At 40.9% G+C, this 14,028-nt stretch overlaps 1 long non-coding RNA gene across 1 annotated transcript; it reads right to left on the reverse strand.

Moving 5' to 3' along the window:
- Window positions 1-5,467: 5,467 nt before the first annotated feature.
- On the reverse strand, window positions 5,468-13,697 carry LOC125320125. Its single transcript, XR_007201013.1, has 3 exons — window positions 13,586-13,697; window positions 7,076-7,219; window positions 5,468-6,983 (listed from the first exon to the last, which is right to left on the reverse strand). It is a non-coding gene; the product is annotated as an uncharacterized LOC125320125 (long non-coding RNA).
- Between the last annotated feature and the right edge of the window lie 331 nt (window positions 13,698-14,028).

Raw genomic sequence — 14,028 nt, forward strand, 5'->3', positions numbered from 1 at the left:
AGAATAAAAACTCAATTAATAAAGAACAGTTGCAGTTTTCAATGCAGAGATGCTATAGTGGGCTTGCAGTCGAAGAGCAGGGCTAAGACACGACTGCTGAGTAATAACCACAGCTCTGATTAGCTGGTGATGATCCACTCTGGGTTAGGTTTTGCCTAGCTGATGCTATACCTCAAGGTCAGCTTGCAATTAGAGAGCAGCTAGCCTGGAGGGAAAAGATAACTGCAGTGGTTCAATAACAGAGATTAGCATAGGTCAAATAACCTGCAGGAAATTATTAATCCTGCAAATGTTACCTTTCTGCACTGATAGTGATTTTCACTAATTCAATTGGTATTTAAATTACTGGCTAAGCAGTTTGTGGCAAATATCTGTGAAGTCATAGCTATTTCTGTAAGCTGCTCTCTGGGAGCACTGAAAGCAAGCTGTTTGGATCGCATGACCCTGCTGTACTCCCTGATTGGATAAACTGCAGTCTGACGACTGGGTTTCTGTAGCACATTATTGTGACTCTTAGTCTGAAACCTCATTTCTGCAAATTATCTGACATATCCTCAGAAGGTGGGCTGTAGAGCAGAAATTGTAACATTTTTTTAACATAAAATATTTAAAGGATGGATGTATAAAAGTAACAGGCTCTTGCCTAGAAGAGGAAAGCAGAGTATCCTTGTTTAATGCAGAGAGCAGCAGGCTTCTCCACAGAACAACTTTCTGCCTTGCCAGCTTTTGTGGGACTACCCTGATGACTGGAGAGAGTTCACTCTCCAAGTCTGTTCAGTCTTTGGCTTCTCAAAAAGGCCTGTCAGCAAGGTGGCTCATTGATACAAGTTGTGGTGGGGGATTCATGGTCTGGCTGCCTCTGTGCAGGGATTTAGATGATGTTGACAGTATGAATCAGATGCTCAGTAGACAGTATGCTCGTCAGGTATTGTAGCTTTAGTGTGAGAATAACTGTGCTATCAACATCCAGGTTGGCCTGCTGGACATGCTATCTCTTTCATTTAGTCTCATTTCATATTAATTTTTCACAGACTGTAAGGCAAAGCAGAATTAGGGAATATTTCTGAGGATTTTTAAAATCTACTGATTGAACTAGATGCCTCTCTATGCATACAGTTATAAATATGTGTCTCTTCTTCAGTGATCCTAATATGCAAGCATTAAAAATTTTGGAATGGATAGTAAGTTATGATATTTTTAAATATGATATTTCAACTTTTTGTTTGTTTGTTTTTCATCTTAAGCTTGACTTGAAACTAAAGATTATTAATTTTTTTTTTAAACAGTATATCAGGTTAAATATATTTAACCTAATCTATAGGTAGACATAAAAATGAAGCTTTATTTAATTTTTCTCTTCACCAAAAATCCTGGTGATGGTATACTAATATTTTTCTAGCCTTGCAACTAACTCTATGGCTCCGGTAACTGTCCTACCCTATAATATGTATAGAATCTCAGTCTTTTGCATTTGCAGGAGCAGCTTGCAAAAATAGCATCCTTTTAGGGAATAATTGGAAATTGTTACAATTAAAGTTTCTTTTCTGTAAACTCACAGCCTAGTATCAAGCTCAGCAGTGTTGCAGCAGACATGATGCTTGACAGATAAACCAGTAAAAGATGAAAATCTGCAGTAAAGATATTCTGATACAAAAATCCGTTTGGACAAAGTTGATGAGCCCTGTTTTGGAAAGAGGATGACAGAACAGGACAAGAATGAGGGGAGAGATTCTTTGGGAAGTCTTAATTTTGCTTTCCAACAAGCAGTCCAGCATAACGTGAACCATTCAAATTTGATGCATGACTGATTTAAAGATTAAAACTTAACCATGTGAATTTGGAGACCTTAATGTCTCTTTATAATGAGGAAAAAAATAGCCATTGTCTAACATTAGGTGCCCTCATCTGAGGTGGCATGATTTCAGACAGAAACATCCAAATACAAGGAAAACCCAATAGCAAAAGTGAGAGTTGTAGTGAGAGAAGAGTGTGGTATCTCTATTACTAGAAAATGTAACAGAAGAGGGAAGTATCTTTTTCTTTGTGTACATGCCAAACATTACACATGCATGATCTATTTACTTCCTATAGAGTATACAATAAAAGACTATTAAATTCTCCTCAAATTAGAGAGAAGTAACCAAAGATCCCAGGGGACTGACAGCATTAGGAGAAATGCTGGAGTGCATCTTTCAGTTTGGTTTTTAACAGAAGGGAACCTAGTTTTCTGTAGGTTGCTCTGTAGGTTGTCAACATGATCTAGGCAAGGATGGGGAACTGGGAAATTTCTTTTCAAAAATATCCTCTTAATCCAAACCTAAGATATTACCCTGAGTGGGCATTCCTCCCCTGATTGCTCCAGTCCGGTTTCCAAAACTGGATGTCCAGCAACGTCCATTCAGTTAGGGAGAGGTGCTCAGCTATGGTTGTGGTGCCAACACCCAGGTCCTTGCTCTGACTCCAGACCCAAAGCTTAGGTATCAACAGCCAACATAACAATGGAAAACCATTAGTAGCATGGAGAGGTGCCTCTGCTGAGCTTAGAACAAGTTCTGTTATTGGGTGTAGGCTGAGGTCATTGAGGCTGTGACTGCAAGACAAATATTATTTCTGGCCAACTGAATGACCCAGGGGAGGTGTTCCAGAAACACAACTTTAAAAAGAGATACTTACACATTGTATTTTGCCTTTTACAACATTTGCCTCGGACCCACATGTGACAGGAGATGCATCATGCTCTGCAGAGGTTGGTGCCCCAGCACACCCTACCCCACCAGCCAGCAGTGTGCAAACATTGGCATCCCAGCAGCTGTTCCCTGGCACCACATCAAGCGCCCCAGAACAAGCATCTGCCAAAGCAGCACAGACACCGTTTGGAGGAGATATCCTCTGTTGCAGGAAGACTATGGACAGAATGACAGGACTACCACACAACCCTCATTTTCTGGGATAGCCAAGAACACCAGTTGTTTTCTGCAGACACAGTCTCTGTGACAAACTCTACTCATTTGTAGGACTGCCCAGGAGCAGCAAGAGCAGGGCTGCTCCAGGACAAGGGCTGAGCATGACCCCTGTGCCATTCCTTACGCATCCCACAACATCCAAACATATTGGGCAGAGCTTGTTGTTGGTCACAGGGTCCATCCACAGTCCCAGGTGTTGCAGAGACCAGGTCCAGAGTCTGATATTTAAAGTGAGGTTAATAACTTTTGTCTCTCCCCTGAAAGCCTGTAACCTTAATTAATGTTTCCTTAACGCTTCATAAAAAGCTCTTAGGTGAAACACTCTGTGCCAGCACAAGATAATGTCATTCCCAAAGAGAGAGCCTAAAGGTTAGCTGAACTCATTCTAAGAGGTTGAAGATTCCTTTGCAACTTTTCCAAGTAAGTTAGCTAATTTTTCCTTCCATCAAAACAATATAACGTCAGAGGGATGGCATTTTTTTGCTGTTATAGACTAGCCAAGGTCACATTCCACTGCAAAGCGATTGTCTTTCAATGCATACCATTCCTTGGGATAGATAAATAATGAGTTAATGTTTACCGGGAATACTGTCAACAGAAAATAGTCTAAAAAGATATAATGTTTGTATTGATTTAACTTCATTGGGAAAAAAAATACAGGGAAAACAGTAAATTTCATTTAGATTTCCATGCATAGGAACATATAAATCAGAAATTATTATCAGTATAGTTATGGTAACGTCACTAGCATTTTCTTCCAATATCAAGTTGATTTTCCTTTAAAGGGAACTCACACACAAAAGTATTACTTAACATTTTTTAAAGTGACAAAAGATATCCTACTTCTTTGAAGTTCATGGGAATGCATGATATTCTAAAATCAGGGCAAGACTTCCTACTTTGTGCTGTGACTAATGTCACAACCTAAGGCTTTCATTAATAGCAGATGTTGCTTTCATCATTGAACTACAAAACAAGGATTGACAAAGGTTGCACACTTCCCATAGGAATACTTGTACACCCCATGCAGACTTTCTGTTCTCATAATGAGACCTCACTGCAGTGTTGAACATCTACATGCTGATCTGGTAAAAAGCCTACAGTTAGGTCACCACAGATGAATTTAGTCCGTGGTCTGGTCCAAACATGGGCGGTTCCATACACATCGCCATACCTGCAGTTTGCAGAACTTGATCCTCTAAGTGCACTCGAAAAAACATATTGTGCCTTCCAATTAGTAAGGATTACAAGACAAGACCTAGCAGCTCAATCAAACACCTGCACATTTATACTTATCCTTACAATAGCTTATTAACAGCTATTCACGTTCCTGTCTTCTTAAAACTAGAGAGAAAACGCCCTACTTCAGAAGAAATGGGTATGGTTTTTCAGGCTCGTTGGTCAGATTATTCAAACAGCAGTCACAGTGTGACTCAGGGCTTGCACTTATACCCAGAAACTACTGTTTGGACTGTGTTGGGAATGTACATTGCAAAACTTGCACTGATCATTGCTCCTGGTATGTGCCTGCAGTTAGTCTCTTCATGGAATCCCTCCAGGAGGAAATATTTTCTTTTTCAGCCATTTCTTTCCCTTTGCTGGGAGCAGCTCAAGTCCACCAGCCCAAAGTTTGAGTCATTTGCTGTTTTGATTTGATCCAAGATCTCTAAGTCTGTGAATGGACAAGACAGAGAATTTCACACACGCGTTTCACCTTATCTTCCTGAAGCCTGAGAGTTACAAGAAGCAGCCTGCTATGATGAACTTGTCTGTGGAAGGCAAAGTTGTTATATAAATTAAAGAAACCTTAAGTGAAATCTATAAATAAAATAGAAAAAAAAATTCTTCTCCCCATGTGTCTGTGACTTCTTTTCTTTGTTGTCTTTATTTCTTCCCACTAATCTTCTCAAGACAAGTTGCTGTTTTCTCCCTCATTGCCTTCATTCTTGCAGGTCAGTGGCACTCTGTGTTAGTGAAGTCATGAAGTGACACCTGCATGGTGTGAAACTAGTCCCTCTCTGATATTGAGAGCTGGGTCGCTGTTAGGTTGCACCTAAAAGCCTTTCACACATCATGACTAAACCACTATTTTCTCCTCTCTTACAAATACTTCCTTTTGCCCTTGGGTTTAATCTTTTCCTTCTTGCCAGCTGTCTCTTTTTCTCTCTGTTTTTCAGAAATTGGTTATATAAACCCCTCTCCACACACTTGGGAAGACTCTGCCATAATTTGCTAATTTTCATTTAAAATCGTTTGCACATTTGATGCAATCCAGTTTGGCTGACAACACATTAGGCTGCTCGAAATGAACGATCCCAAGGGTAGGAGAGTGCCTCCAGGTGGGGACAGAGGGACTGGCTATGCCTGTGTTTGAGATGTCCCCCTCCTCCTGAGGTAGGTGCTGCAAAAAGCACAAAACAAACCAACCAAAGGAAATATCCACTACCTTTACATCTCAGACTGCCTTGGGCACAGGAGCTAAAATGGGTTAATGGCAGAAAGGCTTTTAGGCAAAAATGACCGCCCTTTCAAATGCGATTACTAGGAAAGTGATTTCGAAGCCAGTGGGACAGAGGCATGGAGTAAGCTGTCTCTCTGACACATATCAACAGAGACCTTCACACTGACTGATTATAATGAATACAAAGTTGACATTAGCAGAGACAAAAAGTTGCATGAGCACCACGCTGCCTTCAACAGTTCTCTTTGTCCTTGAAAACTTTCTCAGGATCAAAAGGCAGTAGTTTGGCTCACCCAGGGGCTGCACAGGTACATGTTTCTCTGGAAGTCAGAAGCATTTCACTCCCCAGAAAGAACATAAAACATCTCCAAGTGATGAACAACCATTCTTGCAGCTCTGTGGAAATGCAAAGGGGACTTTACATAAGGCTTGTGCAGCAATGCTGGGCCAGGTTCAGCCCTGGCACAGGCAGAGCAGGCTCTGCCAAGCCCGGTGGAGAGGCTGCAGAGAGAAGTCACCTCACAGTGCTAAGGGTGGTTAGAGCATTTAATTTATTTAGGACTTCAATTTCTTTATGTAGTAGCTTGGAGACAAGGCACCTTACAGGATATTTTTGCAGAAGTAGCCTGTCCTGGGGAGGGCAGGAGAGCTGTGCCACACACCACTCTCCTCCTGATGCCCCGCCTGTCACACCCTGCACACCTCTACTCCAATTTGCTGCAGTGAGGGGAGCAGGGTTTGCATTTCTGACAGAAAGCTGCATGCTGTGGGCCAGTGCCTATCAGATGTCAGCCAGCCGTGATATTTAGATGTAAAGCATTGTGCTAGAGAAGTAGAGCCCTTTATAAACACCTTCAAAAGCTTGCACTTGCTGTGAGATATGGCACCAGCAACAGCAGAACACATCATCAGTTGTGCAGGTTTCTCAGCTGCTAAAGCAATTTGTTAGAGAAACTTATATAAAAAGAAAGTGGTCTTTTCGAGTGCAAGAAATATGTTTAAATGCTTGTCAGTGGCCAAGTCAGTACCCACAGTCCTTGTTCTGTATTTATTCAGGCTTTATTTCCAGCACATATTAACTACAAGTCTTTGGGAATTTTATTCACATAAAAAGAAAGTTAAAAAAAGAGAGTAAGTTGGCTCACAGTACCCTGGTATTTTCTGTTACAGCAAACCTGTGAAGCTGGGCAACAGCCAAGCAGTTGGAATGGCTAAGTGAATTAGTAAGATCAATCAGAGTAAATTATGGGATATGTTACTCTGATAAGAATTGAGATTTCACAAATGCAAAAATGATTAATTCTTCCAAAGTAAGAAAAACAAGACAATTCACTGAGTTACATATGGAAGCTGATGTATGCTTTGAGAACACATGGGTTTTTGGCTTGTTTTGCAAGATACCAGGTGCCTTAAGCTCCTCTGATTCTTTGCTGAATAGGGCTATCTCTCTGTACAAAACACGTGAAGACGACATGATCAGAGCACAAACTCTCAGACAATTTGTTTCCTGGTGAGCTTGCAATTATCTTCTGGAGCTAGCATCCATCTTTCTCACTTGTCTAAAAAAAAAAAAAAGGAAAAAATCAAAAAGCAAGAATTATTAACACAGCATCTGAAAAATAGAACAAAGAAGCTCTTGGGGAGTACTCACCTGATTTAAGAGTACTAGCAGGTAAAGAACTGCAATACTGCGTGCACTGACCATTATATGCCTCTGAGTACCCTCCATCTCATATCTGCAACTTAAAACAACAATATTCATCCCTTCGCCTCGAGGCACAAATTCGTAAAGCCCCTGTGCAAAAGTACATGATGACACACATGAGTGGAGGTTCCCTTAGAAACAAAAGCAAACAGGGCTTTTATTTTCTCACTGTCGGACCAACCCCACCCATAACATGCCCATGAACACACTTGCAGTGGATAGTGAAATTTTCTGATCCATCTGTTTTCTTGGGAGCAATTCATCCATAGTAGCCATTAATTCTGGAAATGTTTTTATTGCAGAGGAAGGGGGAAATTTATTAAAGAGATCAGGAATTTGTTGGACTTTTTTTGATTGGTCCTAATTATATTCCCAGTGACACATTTGAGAGAAAACACAAATCATGCTTTGCTTCCCTTAGTTTTTGTGTTTCATTTTTTCCCACCCAGTTAAGTTATCTCTTAACAAATGCAACATTATATGAGCCTAAGAGCTTTGTTCTTTTGACCTAGGTTTCAGTGATTTACTTTAAAACCTTATCAGGTCCAGAAAACCAAATTATGTAAAGCAGAAACTAGAAATACTAGAAACTTCTGAGAAACATAAAGATTGGTTTGAGAGAGAGAATGAACTAACTAGCTTGAATAGAATAACATTCAACATCAGCCTGCTCCATCTGTAACATGACACATTGGAGTAAAATTCAAGCTAAGTGTGCTGAGTGGGTAGACACTGATCCTGTGGTTGAGTGACATGCCTAGGTCATTAGTGGCACTCTTAAATTTGCCTTTTTTCTGACAAATTATGTTCCTTGAATGTGATCTTTTATTGCAAGCCTGTATTCTTTCTGTTCTTCTTTCTGTCTCTTGTGAAGGTCCCAGTCTAGATGTGGCATCAGCCCTGCTACTCAGGAGAAAAGCAAAATAAATTTTTAAAAGAAACCTAATGAAGTAAAGGGCCTGACAGCCATAAAACACTGACTTCTTGATATTTTTCTTATTGTGTCGTTAGAAGTCCCATCTCTGCCTTTCCTATCCCATACAATTAAGAGTTCACTTTCCTCTATAAAGGATATAACATATTAATAATCCGTCAAATAGCAAGCAATCCATGGATGTTCAGCAACTCTTTCAGAGTTAGTGATCTTCTTCTGATCTGTTTTATTGTGAGTGAAGAGATTACTGTGTGTACTGTGATTTGAAGTTTCTTGGCATACATACTTAAAGGTATAAATAATATGAATAGCACCAAGGAGTAATTACCACCTGACATAGCACACCTTGTCCTTTGGACAGAATTCTATTGATTCCAGGCTGACACAAATGAATGTAAATGGAAAAAAACTTTCAGGCTCAGTTTATCCTCCTGTCATCCCTATCCTTTTATAGTAATTTCTATGAACGTGTTGTAAATAATTACCAAACTTTCTACTTTGTGACTCATACCTAACTAGCCTTGTTTCTGTCTGCAATACATGGTGCGTGTGGCTAATCAGGACCCTAATGTGTTATGGACTTCACTTGAAAATCCTTGTTTTTTGGACATTGCAGTTGTACCCAATATATTACAGAGAGATTGAGGGAATCTCAGCCTCTGGATTAAAGCAGCAAAAGTTCAGGGAAATGTAGGTCTCAGGCGTATACCTATTAGCACTGTGAAAGTAATTGGTAATATTTTTTTCAAAAAAATAAAAGCTTTTACATTAATTTAGGGCTCATTTTAATTTTTAAAAAGTCATCTAGAGCAGCGTGAAACAGGTTTACAGCATGAAAGCTCTCATCAAACATTTTAAAGATGAAGGGTTGATACATGTCCTATCTCGCCTTGACAGTTATTGCACACCATAATCTAGTGCTGCCAGTCAGATCCAAACAAAGGAAACAGCAGTTGTCTGACAGCGAATCACTTCTCACCTCAATTAATATAAATACTGAGTTTGCACAAGTAGACTTGACAGTTTGAGGCATGCCCAAATTTTCTGTGTAACTAGTACTTAATGACTGATACTCAATACTTGGACCTGGCCCTGGGGGTGAAGTCAACAGTTAAGAACTTTGTTTTGTGGAAGTGACTGAAGGCTCAGCAGAAGGATTCAGTGGCCTTTGTAGAAGTTTTGGAAATAACATGTAGCTGTAGATAGAAAGGCTTCTGTGGGGGACACCTCCCTTGCATTTCTGAAGAGAATTCTCTTTCCTTCAACTCCATCTCATTCAAGTTTGCCTCATACAAATACTCTAATGAATACATCAATGCTAGTAAATGTTCCCCAGAGCACAGGGTGCCTAAGCCACATCTATAGAGTGTGTGAGCAAAGCCAAATCTGAGTACATAAGTGAGTGTGTTTATAGAAGCAGGAATTGATTCTAAAAGTTGTGTTTATCCAGCAAAGAGAAGAAAGGTATTGCATTAGTAATACATCCAACAAAATCTTTCCTCTAATTTAACATGCCTTTAGATTATCTGCCATTCAGTTAGAACCAGTTAATTCAGATGAGAAACCAGGGACCAGGTCAAAAAAGCCCGCTTTGAAAAAACCTATTTTAAATAAAGTATCTGCCCAACTCCAACTCTAGATAATTAGTTCAAATCTTGCAAAGGCTGATCCCAGATACTGAAAGGCATGACCGTCTTTAGCATCTTATCAGACTTCCTAAAATGCTATGGTGGTCTCATTTAATTTCCTAGACAGTGGACAAATTACTCCCAGCAACAGCCCTAGTTAGTCACTTCACCTTCTGTCCAGGGTCTTAATCAACAAAGACACTAAAATGCCTTGTAATCCTTATTAAAGGGGCTCTTCTGGGTTAGGATTTGTTGACAAGGATGGGAAAGAAAGCTTTTAGTTTGGGTATCTGGATGTACAAGAGAAATACAGATTCTGAATGAAACAAGACTGGTTAGGACTGTTACATTTTCCTGGAAAGATATCTGTAACAGAGTTTCAGTGTCTTTAAAGTTCACCTCTCAAACCAATGCTGATAAACTTGAGTAGTTTGATTTTCAGCAATCCCAAATACCTGCTCTTGCTTTATTTGCAGGAGTAAACAGACATCAATTGCAAAAAATTGCACCACTTAATTATAGGTATAAACAAATGTTCGTATTTTTCTTCAGTGTGGTCTGATTAGGGGGAAACACCATTTCAACCTGGTGTCTGTAACCAAAATGAAAGATATGTGTGTACGTGTAACACAGAGAGAAAACCAGCAACAGACCATTTATGTGGTTGGTAAGACTGTGCTAGCAAGCATATTGGGTATTTTTCTTTTACGTTCCAGTTTGTGGTCATGGCACATACAGGTGTAAGTGGCTGTATGATAACATGTCACACACCAGCCTTTTTACCTTGCTCCATTTTTGCGGTCATGGCTTTATGCAAATACGTGTATCGAACTTTGGTGGCCACAAATGAACTCTGAGAGTCTTCAGAGAAATAGAAAAACAGTCTTACCATGACAGAAGAGTTGCACAAGTTTTATTCAGCTTATTGATCAGCAGGCCATGTGGTAACCTGACCTTTTTAAGTCTCTAAATACGAGTAGCATCTGCTGGCAGAAGCAACCTTAATGAGGTTGAGTAGAGGTCAGATAAAGCTGGATATACAGGAATAAAATGCAGATTTCTGGCCATTAAGACAATTAGCTTTTTGAGAAGCACAGAAAACAATGTAGTGGAATCTTTTTTTTTTTTCCTAGAAGAAGGAGCAAAGGTGTTTTAGAGATAGACTGGACATATTTCTAATATATGGGTTTAATCAGTCACGAATGATGGGGCTCAGTGAGAAACCCAAGAAGGGATATTCAGTAGCCTTTGCCATGTTCAAGGTCCAAGTTAAGGGCCACAACTAGCCATTCAGAGCATTTTGGACTTGGGGGATTCTACCACGATTCTCACGAACTGAAGGTTTCACAGACAAAGCCAAGGCCTGGAGGTAAACAGCTGTATTGTAGTCCCACTTTCTTTCTTTTCTTTCTACATGTGTTTTTCTTGCCTACACTCTTAGAACCACCACACTCTAGAGATGGGGAACTGGAAGAAAGCAGGTTATTTCCACAGGTCAGGGGAGCAGGATTACACTACAGACTGCATGATGTGTCCAGATGTTTGCCTGATGGGTTCTTAAAAAATTCCTGTGCAGGAGAACTCCAGGCTTCTGAGAAGTTGCTTCCAATGTTACGCTACATTTACAATCAGACTCTTTTTCCTAAGATTTACTCTAAATTTAAGTGGTGAATCAGGCAAGTACTTGAAGAGACAAATGAAATATTCTATAAACAGCTGCAAGAAGTCTCAAAATGCCTAGCCCTTGTTCTTGTGGGGGGCTTCAGCTCAGCACATGTCTGCTGGAAATTCAATACAGTAGAGAGGGAACAGCCTAGGAAGTTTCTGAAGTGTGTGGAAGGCAACTTCCTCACACAGCTGGTGTGAGCAAGTGAGGGAGGATGCTGCTTAACAGCAGCTGAACATGAGCCAGGGTGTGCCCAGGTGGCCAAGAAGGCCAATGGCATCCTGACCTGGATCAGCAATAGTGTGGCCAGCAGGACCAGGGCAGGGATTGCCCCCCGTACTGGGCACTGGTGAGGCCACACCTCGAGTGCTGTGTCCAGTTCTGGGCCCCTCACTGCAAGAAAGACATTGAGCTGCTGGAGGGAGTCCAGAGAAAGGAGCTGGGGAAGAGTCTGGAGCACAAGTCCTGTGAGGAGCAGCTGAGGGAGCTGGGGGTGTTTAGCCTGGAGAAAAGGAGGCTCAGGGGAGACCTTATCACTCTCTACAACTGCCTGAAAGGAGGCTGTAGCCAGGTGGGGGTTGGCCTCTTCTTCCAGGCAAGCACTAACAGGACAAGAGGACATGGCCTCAAGCTGCACCAGAAGGTGTTTAGATCGGATATTCAGAAAGATCCCTTCGTCAAAAGGACTGCTGAACATTGGACCAGGCTGCCCAGTAGTGCGGCGGAGTCACAATCCCTGGAGGCATTTAAAAGACATGTAGATCTGCACTTGCCACATGCTTTAGTGGTGGACTTGTCAGTTCTGGGTTAAGGGTTGGAGTTAATGATCTTAGAGGTCTTCTACAATTTAAACAATTCTATAATTCTATGGCTTCATGTCCTACCCTTTGTGGAAAAGGGTACAACTTATTTCTGCCTTCTTTAAAATAAATTCTATGTGTTTGCAAAGTGTTAACATCTTCCTTCTGTCTCTACTTCCTAGACTAAACAATCCCAATTCTCTTAACCTTTCTCAGAGGTTCATGTTTTCTAAACCCCTTATCATCTTGTTGCAGTTATCACAAAATGTAGCACCCAAATCTGGATGCAATACTTCAGCTGAGGTTGCACCAGTGCCACGTAGAGCAGAATAATTACCTCTCTTGTCTTATACCCAGCACCCCTGCTAATACATCTCAGAGCAACATTTGTATCTCTGCAAGAGCATCACATTGTTGTGAAGAGAGGCTTGAAAATGTGACCCCAGAAGTTTCAGAATCAAAAAGGCACATAAAAAGAAGCAGGAGGGTAGGGTGGGGGGTGGGTATGGGCATGGGGATGGGTGCAGGGAGCTTGTCACATTTCAGTCACACAAAATGGGGGCCTGGTTCAATATCCTCAAATGTCTTTTACTGGCAGTTCTGACTAAAAATCAATTAACCTCTATAGACAAACCTCATTTAATTTGCACCACTGAGTGGGAAAGCTCTAGCAAACTTTCTGCAAATTGACAGATGAACTAGCAAACACTGGAAAAATCATTGAATGGCAGAACAAACAGTGATAATTTACCTGCAAAATGTTACAAATTTTGTAAAGCTCTTGAAGTAGGTGAGCCCTTGCTGAGGAAGCTCTATGCAATACTGTAAATCTGGGGGAAACTTTTAGAATTGGGATCTGGAGGGAGGCACAATGTACAATTTATATGGCATGCCAACTGATACCCTGCAAATTGGAGAGGTAACCATTTATTGTAACTGTCTTTATAGGGCTACTAGCCACCTTTTAATCTGTGGCCCAGTTAGTCATGGGTTTCTGCAAACTGTGAGAGCTTTTTTTAATTGCCTGGGCCCCCCCAAAGCATGATGCTTAATTATATCAGTCATCTCAAATACTCCTCTACCTGAGTTTAACACATTGTAACAATGACTTTTCACCTTAGTAAAATCAGAAAGGTCTGACTTAAGAAAATGTAGGATGTGAAATACAGCCGGGAGGGTAAATAGACTGCCAGTCATTTATGGACTATTTACAAATATTTCTCTCCATTTGAAGATTTATAATTCCAGTGTAACCCACTTTCTTTCAACAATAAACAACAAGCAGAAAGAGCCTCCTCAGCTCCCCCTCCCAGGACCCTGACAGGCTGGGAAAATTTCTCCTTTAGGCCACTTGCCTATTTAAAGTGTAAGTCTGATTGATTTTACAAGAGAGAAGGAAAGAGTGAGGGTGTCATTGTGTTTCAGAACCTTTATCAGGAGTTTGGCCAGGACTGTCACGGGTAATTTGCTTGTTAGCTTGATGAGAAACCTCACGAGCGTTGTGATACAGGGGCTGTATAAGATGTCTGGAGTGTCTAATGATCTGCAGCAGAGAGAGGGTACATGTTAGAAAAAGAAGCAGGAAGACTTGATATAATTCTCCAGTTCCTTCCCTTTCAGAGGAGATCTGAAGGTAGAACTTATACCTGCACACCCCATTTCTGAGGTGGGAGAGCTGCTGTTCTCATCAAACATGTTAATATTAAAGTACCATCTCAAGGCAGTGCAGCTGAAGCAGACACTTAGAGCTGGGCTCCAGAGGATGTGCAGCAAGCAGCTGCACAGTCCCTCTCACAGAGCAAATGCGCTCTGAATAAAGACTCAGGAAGAGGAAGTGCCGTCTTTCCTTACAGCTGAGGCTATCAGATGCA

This window comes from Corvus hawaiiensis, chromosome Z (assembly GCF_020740725.1).
Source record: "Corvus hawaiiensis isolate bCorHaw1 chromosome Z, bCorHaw1.pri.cur, whole genome shotgun sequence".
NCBI classification, from domain to species: Eukaryota; Metazoa; Chordata; class Aves; order Passeriformes; family Corvidae; genus Corvus; species Corvus hawaiiensis.